Source organism: Podarcis cretensis (genome assembly GCF_951804945.1).
Source record: "Podarcis cretensis genome assembly, chromosome: 15".
Taxonomy (NCBI): Eukaryota; Metazoa; Chordata; class Lepidosauria; order Squamata; family Lacertidae; genus Podarcis; species Podarcis cretensis.
This window is the reverse complement of record NC_137185.1, coordinates 32,715,861-32,731,313: the sequence shown is the minus strand read 5'-3', so window position 1 is coordinate 32,731,313 and position 15,453 is coordinate 32,715,861. Positions and strand designations below refer to the sequence as shown.

Here is a 15,453-nt window from a genome sequence, read left to right as displayed (position 1 = left end):
TCGCTTTATTGGCTGAGGGAGCCGGCGTACAGCTTCTGGGTCATGTGGCCAGCATGACTAAGCCGCTTCAGCGAACAAGCAACTAATTCCATTTCCACTAATTTTGTGTTAGTCAGTTGCAGCAAGACTCAAACCTCCTAAACAGCAGGAGATTTATAGCATTTGGGGGCCCGTGCTTATGAACAAATCCCATTTTCTTAAAAAAAATTCTTTTTGTCATAATGATGCCATCATCACATTTCAGTCCAATACAGATGTGCATTACACACACACAAACACACACCCTAGTTTGTTATATAACTAATACATCCAAAGTCTCAGCCCAACTTTATAGTTAGACTGTTTTACTCTAATTGTCACACAATTAGTGTACCCATCATAGCTCAGTTGGTTAAGAATGAGACTAATAATCTCAAGGTTGTGGGTTCGAGCCCCATGATGGGCAAAAGATCCATACATTGCAGGGGTTGGACTAGATGACCCTCGTGGTCCCTTGACACGACAAGCGACACCCTCCTTCTCAAGGCCACACCCCTCATTGGCCTTGCTTCACACCTCAAGTTTTATTACCTAGCTGGAATGCATCCTTGAACTCTAATCATGCCTCTTGCCTGTCTGGATGGAGTGCAGGGGTATACAGGTAATTCATATTTGTCGCTCTGCCCACCACTGGCATGTGGCCTCTAGGAGGTTGCCTCGAAGGGAATGTGGCCCCAAGGTTGGAAAAGTTCCCCATCCCTAATCTAGGATAAGCCTGGCCGAAAGACCAAGGAGGGAATTCTGCTATATAAAAGCAGGGCTATGATGAGCAACCAACAGCCCTACGGCCACACATAGACCTTAGCCTGATTTCAAAAATCCTCTGCAAGTGATCTGTTCAGACCTTTCGCAAGATGTCTGACCCCCAGCTGACAGCTGGGCAGTGAAGAGACTGGGGAGGAAGAAGAGAGAAAGGTGTTCAGTCCAAGCTCCTGTGTGCTGGGCTCAGGGGTAACCCGTGAAACACAGTCCAGGACCAGTGCAGAATCCAAAGGTTCCACTGGGAGTCAGTCCAACAGGGTCAAGGCAGGACACGAGGCAGGAAACCAGGCAAGGACAGGTACAGGATCTCAGGGAGGATCTGGCATACAGCAATGTTGCTCCCACAACCTGGGGCAGGGTCCGACAGCCTTTTATCTTTGTCAGGGTAACAGCCAGTCCTGACCCCCCGGCGACTCACTTCCCTGTTTCGCCCAAAGGCGAGCACTCCTCCTGCGAGTACTCAGGTCTTTCCTTCTCTCAGACCTTAGTCTCTGCAGCTCGGGAGACGTCGGTTGGTTACTAGACCCAGGGGCCGCCTCAGCCTCCCCTGACCCAACCGGTAGTGGAGCAGCTGTAAGTGATGGCCCAGCTGAAGGCAATGAGGTAATCCCCGCATCTGGAGCCAGGGCAGGCTCAGGCCCCTGACTCGGCCCAGCTGGTGTTTGTTGCAGGGGAACCTGTGCAGACTGGGACTCTTCAGGATCAGGCCCCAGACTTGGTTCAGATGATGCCTGAGGTGAAGGATCTGGTGCAGACTGAGACTCCTCTGGTTCTGAATTCAAGCCCGAGTTCCAGGCCATCACACCCTGTTAGCTTTAACCACCACTGCCTTTGGTCCTTTCCACCAACAACTTGTGGGTCCTGACCCTCAACAGAAAGGTTCTCTGTCCATGAAATAAAGAGACTAGCCTTTGACTGGTCTGTAGAACAGAACAGATGCAATGTCGGAGCCAAGCCAGTCCCTGGAATGTCTTTTTAAAACAAGGATGTGCAAGGAAGCTCCAACCCAGTCAACCTCTCCATGGGAAGAAGAGCACAGCTTGTGTAAACAGCTTGCTCTGTTGCCTGCTGTTTTCATTATGAGATGCTTGGAGAGGGTGAGCTGTGTTTTGCTTGGGGAACTTTCCAGGTCAGGAATAAAGGAGGGTCCCTTATTTTCCCATCTCAGTACCTAGCGACAGGAATTGCTGTTTTAATTGCAGAAGGCAGATGCAATTGGGCCATCTGTCTTGGGCTTGGGAAGCTCGGCCGACAGGCAGGAACGCGAGGTTTGCCTTGAGAGAAGCAGTAAGGATAAGCACGTGAAAGCGGAAGAAGGATGGCTCCTTAAATGATTAGCCAAGCGCGGTGAGTCCAGCTGGACTTTATCAATCACTGTCAGGCTTTTGTCCTGCATGGCGGTCAGTTGACCATGAGGGTAAGGGGCAACTGCAATGAGGGTTATTGTTTCAGGGAGATTGTTGCCAGTTCAGCTAGTTGATTATTGCAGATGGTGCCTGCTGTCCAAACAGCACTGGTGCCTTTTCCCACTGGCAAGATCCAGGGAGCAAAGGACCTGAAAAGGTGAGTATTCAGATCGAACCATAGGCAGATGTACAAGATGAGCCAGGAGCCAATCGACAGAGTCGAAGCCAAGGAGCAAGCTTGGGGACTCAGAACCAAGGAAACCATCGGACACCAAGGAATACCATGGAAGACTTAAAAGCTACAGGAAACAGGACAGGAACTTTATTGCCTCTCTCCAACAGGAACAGAGCAGCAACAGGAACTGCCTGACTCCACCTATTGACTAAACTACATAATGACACTATCCACACCAGGAACCAGCAGAATCAAACGGAAGCCTAGAAGAAAGCAGGTGTTGTTGTTAGAATTCCTGATCTATGATTGCAGTCATGGGATGTTTGTCTATCACATGACGGTGTATGTTTTGACTCCACAGAGTGGGAAGTGACGGAGACAGGAGGTTTGTGTTACTGTGTTCCGTGAAGTGGGACTATTGTCTTTTGTTCTTTTTCTCTTTGCTGTCTGATGCTAGAGAGAGAGGGAGCCCTGTTGCAGTGCTCTGTATATGTTTATATGTAAATAAAGTAGATTAGCCAAAATGCTGAGTTGCTGAGGTCTGTTATGCAAGCTGCAAAGACTCTGCGGATCCCTAAGTGTGCAGGTGTTTGTTGGCATCGGTCGCTGTGATGTTCGGGCAGAAGAAAGCTTTTGAAGCTCCCGAACGATCGACCAGGAGGGAGAGAACATGCCAGTCGGGCTTGTATCTCTGCCAGGTTCCTACTTGAGGGTAGGCTGAACTCCTGACCGTTGGAACCAAAGATAAGTCCAAATGCAGGGCTGCAGGTCACAGGTGCAGAGCATGCAAGGCCACATCAACACCAGGAATGTCTTGCTGCTCAGGTGAAATAAGAAGGTGCCCTGTGACCAGCTTGGGTGGACAGAGCTAGTCCAGGGCCTGAGAGTACTAGGCAAATGCTTCAGCCCATCGTTCTGTAGTTTACCTGGTGATGCACCTGCACAAAAATCTGAATTGAAGACGGGGCCACTCCTAACCATGACAAATAGCATGTGTTTACAACTCCTTTTAGGGACACGGGTGGAGCTGTGGGTTCAACCACAGAGCCTAGGACTTGCCGATCAGAAGGTCGGCGGTTTGAGTCCCTGCGACGGGGTGAGCTCCCGTTGCTCGTTCCCTGCTCCTGCCAACCTAGCAGTTCGAAAGCATGTCACAGTGCAAGTAGATAAATAGGTACCACTCTGGTGGGAAGGTAAACAGCGTTTCCATGCGCTGCTCTGGTTCACCAGAAGCGGCTTAGTCATGCTGGCCACATGACCCGGAAGCTGTACGCCGGCTCCCTTGGCCAATAAAACGAGATGAGCGCCGCAACCCCAGAGTCGGCCACGACTGGACCTAATGGTCAGGGGTCCCTTTACCTTTACTTTACAACTCCTTTTGGAAGGAGAGCAGCCAAACCACCTCCAAAGCTGACTAATAGCTGTGGAAGGATAGAGGACCATTGGAGTTTTCTTTCCCTCCTTGCCCAGAAAACTCCTCCTTGGGACCATGGAAACAGGACAGGGATGTGGAATAGCTGGCTTCTCTAGCCCCTGAAAGCACAGGAGCGAATTGAGACTTCTATCCCAAGCAGCAGGCTGAGTAATTCAGTAATGACATGATTTTTTCCACTGAAGTTGCAGGGAGCAGAGTTCTGCTATTTGACAGAGTGTGGGAAGGTGCACCCCTGAATTTGGAGAATGTGGCACTTCGAGGAGAGATTGGCGTGGCTGCCTGCCTAGTGGTCCTGCCACTGATTTCTGGCACAGGCTATGAAGCCCATGACAGGGGACTAGCAGTCCTTTCGGCAGCATTTGATCTAAACCCGCATTAGCTAGACAAATAAAGAAATAAACAAGTAGGGGAGGGAAGATTCTGTTTGCACAGCCGTGACCTAAAGTCGGCCATTTACGCAAGGTCAGGAAAAGAGGCCTATTTGGTCTCAATCCCCATCCACTTCCAGCCCAGCCAACCCCCCCCACCCCCCATCCCTGGCCCCATCTGCAACAACAAGTAAAGGAGTGTGAACGCTTTGCCATAATAATATCCCTAACCTTGCCCTGAAATGCTTATTGTTAGATTATTATCAGCAGTTAGCACTTACCAGAAAGAGATCAAGGCAGCAGGCTTCCCAGGGGACCTCCCAAATGTGTGTGTGTGTGTGTGTGTGTGTGTGTGTGTGTGTGCTGGGGGAAGAGGAAACACTGGACAGGGTCACTGGAAGCATGCCTTGAGGTGGCAAAAACGAAGAGTTTACACAAGGAATTAAGCGGCAATTGGGAAGAGAGGGAAGTAGCAGCATCCACGAAGGCAGACTTACCGTGGCAGGCTACCGTTTCTGGAATGGTCCAGTTTTGCCAAGGAAGTCTCTCTGTGGAGAGCAGAGAGAAGAGAATCAGCTGTGTGGTACCCAGATGGCAGACACCTACACTTGTCACTGGAAGTTGACACACAAACACATACGCCCCTATGTGGTGTTTCCACGCAAGGATGCTTCCATGACTTGTGAGCGTAACTGGGGAGGAAAATTCTACCTCACCATCGCCTCCAACCACTTCGCCTGATTCAGGTGGAAGAAAGAACTAAGTGCCACCTACACTCCAAATATCCCGTGGCAGCTCCCAGCAGCTTCCTATAGATGTTAACAGCATGGGGGACAAGATTCAATCTTGCAGGACAATAGAGAGCAGCTGAGGTGGTGCTGAACACTAACTTGTCATAAATGTATTTTCTGCAAGTGGCTCTGGAGGCAGGAGTGGAATAACAATAATAATAATAATAATAAATTATTTATACCATGCCCATCTGGCTGGGTTTCCCCAGCCACTCTGGGCAGCTCCCAACAGAATATTAAAAGCACAATATAACATCAAACATTAAAAACTTCCCTAAACAGGGTTGCCTTCAGATGTCTTCTAAAAGTCAGATAGTTGTTTATTTCCTTGACATCTGACGGGAGGGCGTTCCACAGGGTGGGTGCCACTACCAAGAAGGCCCTCTGCCTGGTTCCCTGTAACTTGGCCTCTCGCAGTGAGGGAACTGCTAGAAGGCCCTGTGAGCTGGAAGTCAGTGTCCAGGCAGAATGATGGGGGTGGAGACGCTCCTTCAGGTATACTGGACCGAGGCCATTTAGGGCTTTAAAGGTCAGCACCAACACTTTGAATTGTGCTTGGAAACATACTGGGAGCCAATGTAGGTCTTTCAGGACCAGTGTTATATGGTCTCGGCGGTCACGCCCAGCCACCAGTCTAGCTGCCGCACAATGTCCCCAAGTTTCTACCTTCCTGAGGTTGACAGTTTCAGGAATTGTCGAGAGATCAAGGCTTGTACTGCCCCATCTCTTTCCTGATCGAAGCAGTTTCAGTGCCATGATCAAGCCAGACTAGAACAGATCCAAGTACGCAGTTTTCTCCAAGCATGCCTGAAGCTGGACTGCTACCATCTTCCCTAGCATCTTGCCCCCAGAAGACCACCGGGCCATGGTTATTTTAACATCTTGGGGTCCACAGAGGTCTTCTTAAGGAGGAGGCACACCACTTCCTCCTTCAATGCCGATGGCATTTCCTCCTCTTCCTTCTGTGAAACACTAATCACTCTCTGGACTCGCCCGGTCATCCTCTTACAGGTAGCTCTAAGAAACCAAGATGGGCAAGGACCAAGGAGGCAAGCGGTTGGCTGCACTTCTTTAAGCTGCCTGTCCACCTCCTCAGGCCATAATAAAAAAACTGATCCAATGTGGATGGAACAGACATTGGACTTGCTCGAACACTGGTATCCAACTCTCACTGAACCTAAGCACAGTCCTGTGATTAAAGTCAAAGAATCAGAGGAAGAATAGTTAATTACTCAATATAATAGACATTAAATCTGCATAAATTTCAGACCCTCCAAGTTCCCTGCTTTTCCTTAGGACATCCCTATTTTCATTGGAGAAATGTTGGAGGGTATAGAGTTATTTCAAAAAGTAAAAATCCGGACACAAAAGTTGTTGAACTTTTTGGGGAGTGAAGTTGTCTTTTTTTGGGGGGGGGTGCAAAGCTGTTGAGTTTTTTTTTTTTGGCAAAACTTCAGAGAATGAAAAATGAAGTTTTGGAGCAATTTTTATGGAAATTCGCCAAAAAATCAACACTTCTGACATGGATTGCCATACGCTCCCAGTTTTCCCTGACATTTTACCGCTTCTCCAAAATTCTGCCTGGACACTATTTTCAATGGATGAATCCCGGATATGTCCGGGATCCCAGACGTATAGTAGCCCTATGTCTGTAGAAACAGAAACCCCATAGTTGTGTGTGATTGGAATGCATGCTTCTCTGAAAAAGAAAGATTAGTCTCTATTGCTCCACCTACTTTCTCAAAAACCACTTGACCCTCTACAGCTTTAAAGAACACACCCACACCACACATTTAAAGCATACTAGTATCGCTTTAACAGTCATGCTCCTCTCCCCACCAAGAATCCTGGGAACTGTAGTTTTACCCTCCCCTATGGGGCTACAGTTCCCAACACCCTTAAAAGCTGTGGCTGCCAGGATTCTTCTAGGAAAGTCATGTGCTTTGAATGTTTGGTGTGGATGTGGCCAGGGCCATTTAAAAAGTAAGAACCTGCTACCTGATCAACCTGACACACACTTTTAGCCAACCAAAACGTTTCTAGCAACATTAATTGCATAGCTGTTTCCCTTTTTTTAAGGGAAATTCCCTTATTCCGAATAGGATTCCTCGCAAGAAAAGGGAAATGTTGACAGCTATGAAATTGCACCAATTCACCAGCAATTCATTGCAGCCCTTTTTACAGATACTCAGAAGTGAAAGAAAACTTTGGTTTCTTGTGTGAGTGGGGTGTGGGTGTGTTTGCATCAGCTTAGCCAGATTGATTCGAATGCTGTTGGCGGGTTACAATCAAAAACAAGCAACCACACCTTAGGCCAACCCCCAACCTTTCTCACCACCAAAGGGATACAAGCGAATAGTAAAGAGAACCCACACAGGTGATGCTGACACAAAGCCCCACACATACACTAAGTAGAATAGAAGCATTGCCACCTGACCCCACCCCACTCACCATTATCCCCTCTACCTCTTTCCCCCTTTTCTTCCTAATGTAATACTAATGTCTCAACAAATGAAACTGATCTGTAGAAAATGTAACTTGAAAAAGAGACATTGCACATACCGGTACTTTCGTAAACCTACACACACACACACACACACACACACACACACACACACACACACAGTGGATGCTCGGGTTGCGAACGTGATCTGTGTGGGAGGCACATTTGCAACCCGCAGCACTGCATCTGCGCACACACGGGTTGCGATTCGGCACTTCTACACATGCGCAAAGTGTGTTTTAGCGCTTCTGCACATGCGCGACCGCCAAAACCTGGAAGTAACCCGTTCCCGTACTTCTGGGTTTCGGCGCATCCGCAACCTGAAAAAATGCTAGCTGAAGTGTCTGTAATCCGAGGTATGACTGTACATATCTATCTATCTATCTATCTATCTATCTATCTATCTATCTATCTATCTATCATCTATCTATCTATCTATCTATCTATCTATCTATCTATCTATCTATCATCTATCTATCTATCTATCTATCTATCTATCTATCATCTATAGATATATAGAAAGAAAGAAAGAAAGAAAGAAAGAAAGAAAGAAAGAAAGAAACCCATGCTTCCTTTGGCCCCAGTGAAGCCTTAGCAAGAGGCCCATTTCAGCGTTCATCCTTTAGCCTGGTTGCTTTCCTTGCATCCAATGGAGTTGTTCTTCTGGTTTTTAACCAACACTGTCAACAGGGCAACAGCCCTGCATCCGTAATTGAGCTCATTTGAAAAGCAGTCATCATATTAAAATTGCAGCTGTCATTTTCCCCATGAGCTCTGCTTCCTGAGCTCTGCTTCCAGAGCAGAGCAGTCCCCAAAAACTCCCTAAGGCATACCTCAGCTTTGAAGCACGCAAGGCAGGAAATTAAGAACTGTCTTCAAACAAAATCTCTCGACTCCTCCAGGAATTGAAAAAGAGACAATTTCCTTACTGTCTCCTCTCCTTAAACACAGAACAGGATTAAGGTAATCTGGGGCCTTAGGACCAGCAAAATATGACAACCCCCCACCCCCAATAACACCCCCTCCCCAACCTCTGCCCTACTTTAGAGCATTTGGGGATATTTTTCAGAACTGAAGGAGGGAACGAGGCCGACGGGAGAGATCAGAGAATAATCACTGATAGGGTGTTCTTGCATATATGATACAGAGCAGCTATACGTCTGGCAGTGGCATCAAAGTTTTTGCAGGAAAGGTTAAAAACATAGCATAGGCACAGCTTCAGATAGTCAGAGGCATCAATGCTTCTGAAGACCAGTTGCTTGAAACCACAGGAACTTGTGCTCTTGTGCTCCGATTCTGCTTGTGGGTTTCCCATGGGCGTTTGGCTGGCCACTGTAAGAACAGGGTGTTAGGAGGAAGGTCTAGGTATGGAGAGGTAGAGCCAGCAGGAGAGCCCAGGAAAAAAAGAAGAGGCAGAGGACTGAGAAGCAAGAAAACCAATAAAAGATAGTTGGAAGAGAGTGCTCCACTGGAGGTAAAGAAAATGGGAGGAGGAGCTGGAAAAGGTGACCAAAACTGATAAAGAAAATGGGATGTGTTGAGATGCGCAGGACTCCAGAAGCTAGGGAGGTAGAGAATCATAGGGTTGGAAACTATCACAAGGACCATAATAATAATAATAATAATAATAATAATGATAATATATTTATACCCCACCCATCTGGCTGGGTTTCCCCAGCCACTCTGGGCGGCTTCCAACAAAGTATTAAAATACAGTGGTCTGTTAAACATTAAAAGCTTCTCTAAACAGGGCTGCCTTCAGATGTCTTCTAAAAGTCTGGTAGTTGTTTTTCTCTTTGACATCTGGTGGGAGGGCGTTCCGCAGGGCGGGTGCCACTACCGAGAAGGCCCTCTGCCTGGTTCCCTGTAACTTGGCTTCTCGCAGTGAGGGAACTGTCAGAAGGCCCTCAGTGTCCGGGTGGAACGATGGGGGTGAAGACGCTCCTTCAGGTATACAGGACCGAGGCCATTTAGGGCTTTAGAGGCAAGCACCAACACTTTGAATTGTGCTTGGAAACATATTAGACCAGGGGTCAGCAAACATTTTTAGCGGGGAGCGGTTCACTGTCCCTCACACCTTGTGAGGGGCCGGATTATAATTGGGGGGGGGGAATGAACCAATTCCTGAGTTAGTTAGATCTGCCTGTCATCAATTCTAGTGCCATCTACTGTTGGTCTCCCGGTCTTCCATCCTACCAGTCCCAAGGGTCACTAGCCATTACAGTGGTACCTCGGGTTACATATGCTTCAGGTTACATACGCTTCAGGTTGCAGACTCCGCTAACCCAGAAATAGTACCTCGGGTTTAGAACTTTGCTTCAGGATGAGAACAGAAATCGTGCTCTGGCGGCGCAGCAGCAGCGGAGGCCCCTTACCTAAAGTGATGCTTCAGGTTAAGAACAGTTTCAGGTTAAGAACACACCTCTGGAATGAATTAAGTACTTAACCCGAGGTACCAGTGTACTGATTAACAGATAACATGAAGCAGTACATTCATGAAAAGAAGCTGTGAGACTCCTAGCCAAACTTCAAACCAAGATCAGCCAGAGGTTTTTACCTGCACTGCAATGATCCATCAAATGCACATGTAATTGGCATTTATTTACAACATATTGTAATGTGTGCAGAAGTGACATCTCTTTTGTGGCTTTCAGGTCTCTCTTCCCTGCTGAGCTTCCTGACAACCTGTCTTTAAAATTCATTCTCCCTTTGGCTCAACTTCCTCTGTCAAAGGATGTTCTGTGTACAAAGCGCGGTAAACATCACTCCCAAACAGTTAAAAACGGCTTCCCAATTTCAGGGCCCCAAACGTCAAAGTCAATTTTCTGTTTGGCCCTTGTAGCAGCCTCAGAATAGCACCGCCTCCTGCAACCTGGTGCCACACAGATGTTTTGGACCACAGCTCTCATCAGCTCCAGCCAGCTCAGCTGCTGTCCGAAACATTTGGAGGGCTCCAGCTTGGGGAAGCCTGACATGGCATTACGCTTCCCAGTCCCAAATAAGAGTGTTCTGCTCTTTCCCTTCCATTGCCTTTAGCACAGCAAAGGAGACAAGTCAAACAAACAAAAGTTATAGAAACTCAGCCTTCTTGTTTATGAAGTAAAAACAATGAAAGTGTCACTGGATTGTAGCGAAAGAGAAATATTTATTCAACAGGCACATTACGCAGCCAAAAAGGCCACACACACCAAAAAACGGTTTCTTAAGAAGCTGCTCCTTGCTTCCAGCATCTTTGCGCACAGCCGTGTTTGCATCCTGGTAGCCATGGTAACAAAGCCTCACCTCCAGGCCTCCCTTACTCTCTAGCTCCTCACCCCTGGGCTATCTTCCCTTTGTCTCTGGCATAGCCTCTGACCAAGGCAGGTTTCTGCTGACTGTCACAGCACCGGACTGATAACCTTTTTGCACCGAAGCACGCTTGCTTCCCATTCTTTACCTGTCAGCCACTGCCCAGTTGGAGCAGCAGCAGGTTGACAAGGGGAGTGGGAGACTGGGCATTCCGGTGTAATTCAGTTACGGAATCAGAGACAGAATTCCTGTTCTGCTTAGCATTAGCCATTAGCCACAACCGCCAGTCTGTTCGTTTCCAAAGCTGGCCTGACATATTCTGCTCTTTAGGACAAAATGGTATATGGTGCCTTATCCCACAAATTGAAATTCAAAGCACCCAAGCCCTTTCAAATTATTTTGATACTTGACTCTCTCTCTCTCTCTCTCTCTCTCTCTCTCTCTCACACACACACACACACACACTCAAACACACAAACACACAAACACACAAACATGTACTTATGTATACAGTATATAAATTCCTGGATTAATTTCAGTTTATGGGCTGCAAGTTGGTCACTTACACCCTAGCTTATTGCTGGTCCACTTTCTCTCAGAACTTGTGGGGGCCTGGACTATATTTTGAAAATAATAAAAATAAATGAACAAATTTCTATGCCCCACAAATAACCCAGAGATGCATTTTAAAATAAAAGCACACATTCTACTCATGTAAAAACACGCTGATCCCCAGACCGTTTGCAGGCTGGATTGAGAAGGCGATTGGGCCAGATCCGGCCCCCGGGCCTTAGTTTACCTACCCATGTCTTAGGGGGTCCATGGATCCTAACTGACAGACGACACCTCCATCTCTGAAGGCATCTTTCACTTGAAGGACTGTCCGGCTGGTCCAAGTTTGTTGGCAAGTTGTTAAGGGTGCTGGGAATTGTAGCTCTCTGAGGGAGTCTTAACAACTCTCAGCACTTTCAACAAACTCAAGACATGACTGTTTAAGTGGTATAACAGTGCTTTTAATGGTGTGGATGTACCTAATTGTGCCCAAGTTGCCCATTTACAGTTAGTATCTGGATAACATACTGAGCAGGTCCACGGGCCAGCTGGTCTCCATGTTCCTTGCTCTGGGGAAAGGTATTTCAGTCATAGTCATTATTTCAAAATTTTCACATAAAATTCACAGATGTGAAATTTTATGCAGCTCTGCGCCCTCTTTCCCTCTCCCTCTCTTCTTAAAAAAGAAAGAAAGTAAAGGACCCCTGGCAGTTAAGTCCAGTTGCAAATGACTCTGGGGTTGCGGTGCTCATCTCGCTTTACTGGCTGAGGGAGCTGACGTTTGTCTGCAGACAGTTTTCCCGGGTCATGTGGCCAGCATGACTAAGCCGCTTCTGGTGAAACCAGAGCAGTGCATGGAAACACCGTTTACCTTCCCGCCGGAGCGGTACCTGTTTATCTACTTGCACTTTGACATGCTTTTGAACTGCTAGGTTGGCAGGAGCTGGGACTGAGCAATGGGAGCTCACCCCATCTCAGGGACTTGAACCGCTGACCTTCTGATCGGAAAGCCCTAGGCTCAGTGGTTTAGACCACAGTACCACCATTCTTTTCTTGGCGATGTGCAAATGCCCACCCCAAGTCAGCTAGGCAGGGGATGCAACCCCCAGTGGTCCCATGTGGGCTTCCTTCAGCTCTGTGGAACACAAAGAGGGCTCAGGCAGTTTGAGCTACCCTACACCTCTGTGGGCACTGGAAGGGCTGAATCAGTTTGCCTAGCTCCTCAAACCAGGGCCATCTGGCTGTTCCCTAGACAAACAGCTTATGCTTATGATTCATATTGGTTTTGGTCACGATGCATCTGAATCGCCCACAAGCCTGGGAAATGACAGCACGCCTCTCCTTAGTGCAAGACAAGTGTGACAGAACCTGCTCAAGGTCCATAGTACGCACAGTGACATACATACGCCCTGGCCAACCTTTCTTCCCACAGGAAACCTCTCTTTTTTCTCATAAAGGACCGGCCTCACTTCCAAAGGCCATGAAAACCCCATTGGCTACACAGCTGGAGACCTCTCAGTAAGTGGCCGCCACTCGTCTCTTAATAACCGAGGGAGAAATTATTTCAGATATTGAAAGTGGATCTTTTCAGGGGTGGCTTAAGGGCAGACAATAGCTCCGGCCCGTATCATCACTAACTCAGGCTGACAAACACATGGGAGGCTCCTTGTCTGTGGCTTTGATGTATGCAAATCCCACTGTCGGCTGGGCTGGGTCCACGCCTACAGAGTCTCCTGCTGCAAGACTTTTGCATGCAAACAGGGCCGAGGGAGCAGTTTTTGCAGGACAACAGCTCCCCACTCTCTGCTTCATGGGGGTGCAGGTCCAGGTGCTTCTTCGGGACACAACACGGGGGGTTGGGAAGTGGGGGGCCTTGAGCTTTGCACTGAGGTTCCCACAGAAGACCGAGACTTTCCCATAGCATCCTTCAGGCTGACACACACAACAGCAAAGGGAGACAGAGGCTTGCATAGGGCCTGAACTCATAGGTGCAGTATCGATTTTCCCACTGTGAAAGTTGGTTGCTGCGAACCACTCAGCCTGGTGAGAAGAACCTCGTTCCTGCTGAACTGTACATAGACCTGAATGCTGCAGGCTCTTGGAGTACAGAGAAACTAGAGCTCCTCACCTGCAATGGATTTGGTTTTATTGTTATTAAGGGCCAATGCACTAGCAGACAGGTGAGTTTTAAAGTTGTGCAATGGAGGAACCCATCGCATCAACTGCACTGGTGGAAAGTCATTGTACAACAGATTGCACAATCTGTTGCACAACAAAATTACCAGCAAGCAGCCTTCTATTGCGCCACAACCTTTCTCTCGCACAAATCATTTTGCCGGTGGGACAAGTATGCCGCTGAGTGACGTCAGCTTAGTGCTGTATTGGATGCAACCCATAATTTGTCAGCTTGTGGCTGTATATTACAATATGCAAATGTTATGCAAAATTGACTTGCTCTTGCTTTTGGTGATGCCTAGCTGGCTACTGTAATCCGGAGAGATGCTGTGTTTACAGATGCTCACACTTGTGGATATAGAGGGAAACTGGTCAAGAGTAATATTCAAATATTCATAAAATAGGCATATGACTTAAATCATAAGGAGGGACAGAGGAGACCCAGCCCCTTTCCCTTCTGTGTTGGCCTCCTCAGCTACTGTTTTGAAAAAGGCTACCATGTTTGTGATTGGACTAAAATTGAAGAGGATCTTGCAGATAACATTATGCATTTCCCCCCAGAATTGGAGCACTGGATTAGCACAGTGAGCATTCTCAATAACAGTGGCCAGGGAGAATCAACCTTTCAGGCACTGCGAGGTTCATTTATCATGGGTGTGGCATTGAAATGGCCGAATATAGATAAATTCATCGCCTGCAAAGGCCCTGACTGGAAATATGAGATGCTGAACAAGCAGCTCCTTCCGCCGTGCTGAGGCTCGATGGCAGCTTCCTCTTTGTCCGGACCCCTGTTTGCCCACATTCCCCACAACACAACCTCAGTTGCCACTTGAAAGGGGGGAAACCAAAGAGCGAGCCAGTACTCCAAGCTAAAGCAAACAGCTTGGCTCTGCCACTCATCAGATCTCCCCGGCTAGCATCTAACCACCCACCAGACCACAAACAACTCAGGAGGGACTCAAATTAGAAGGAGGGCTCTGGAGCAACAAGGGCAGGTGGCCTTCTGCTTTCAGCACCAGCTCCCGAGACTCGGCCTTGAGTATCCAGCCCCCTCCTCCACTCACCCCAAGGGGTTCCCCATCCATCAAACTTCTTAAACAAGCCAGGCCATTACTTTAATTCCAGCTGTGGATCCAGTTACACTCCCAGGCTGCTCCATTAGCTGCCAAAACAGAAACTGTCCCCTTGATAAGTGAGGCGGTTGGGGTGGGGTGGGGAAATCCAAACCCAACAGGTTGCTGTGGAAACACATTCCAGCCCGTGGGGCTGTGTCTTTGGAGGTCAGGACTCTGACCTTGTGGATTGCCTCCGGGCCGCACATTGTGCTCCGCGCTCAGGAATGATGGCAGATGCTGCTCCATGTAATGTTGTGTTGTCAATCTGGGGAGATCCCACTCGAGGCACTCTGCTTTGACACCTGTGCAAAGGAATAGTGGCCTCCAGCCTCCTTCCTTGTTTGAGATGGGCTCATTCTTGGCATTTTAGAGGCAGATTCTTGAGCGAGGGGCAGTGGGAGCTGTGAGTGTCCAGGTGATCGGATGGAGAATTCTAGGCATGTGATAACTAGCCACAGAGGCGCATCACTTGTATGTGTGTTCATGGCTCAGAGAAGCTTCTGGTTCCAATGCTTGCCTCCACCTCCAAACTGTGTTTTACCTCATCCAAAAAAACTTTAATAAAATAAACTGTTACAAGAAAATAAGCATAACACAAATGATAGCCCAAACACAAGATGCATTCCACTTCCCTGGCCCCAAGCAATCAACTTCCATACTTTCTCAGTTACTTGGTTAAATTAATTTAGGCCCTGAGTGGTGTCACACATGTTCCTTTCTTTCCTTTTCTTGCTCAGCGCAACACTGAATCATTGACTTTGTAGTCTTAAATGTTCCATGCTTCTGAGTTAGAATGGAAAAGTTGTAAACCTGGGGGCACATTCAATAACTTAAATGGGTCTTT

The 15,453-nt window shown here is 47.8% G+C and overlaps 1 protein-coding gene across 1 annotated transcript in view; it reads right to left on the bottom strand.

Annotated features, from left to right (window-relative positions):
* Positions 1–15,453, bottom strand: part of CDON (cell adhesion associated, oncogene regulated) — a 123,479-nt gene that overhangs the window by 102,263 nt on the left and 5,763 nt on the right. Inside the window, exon 2 of the mRNA XM_079954933.1 lies at positions 4,683–4,733. The gene's annotated coding sequence lies outside the window, so the exon portion shown is untranslated. The remainder of the gene's footprint in view (positions 1–4,682; positions 4,734–15,453) is intronic.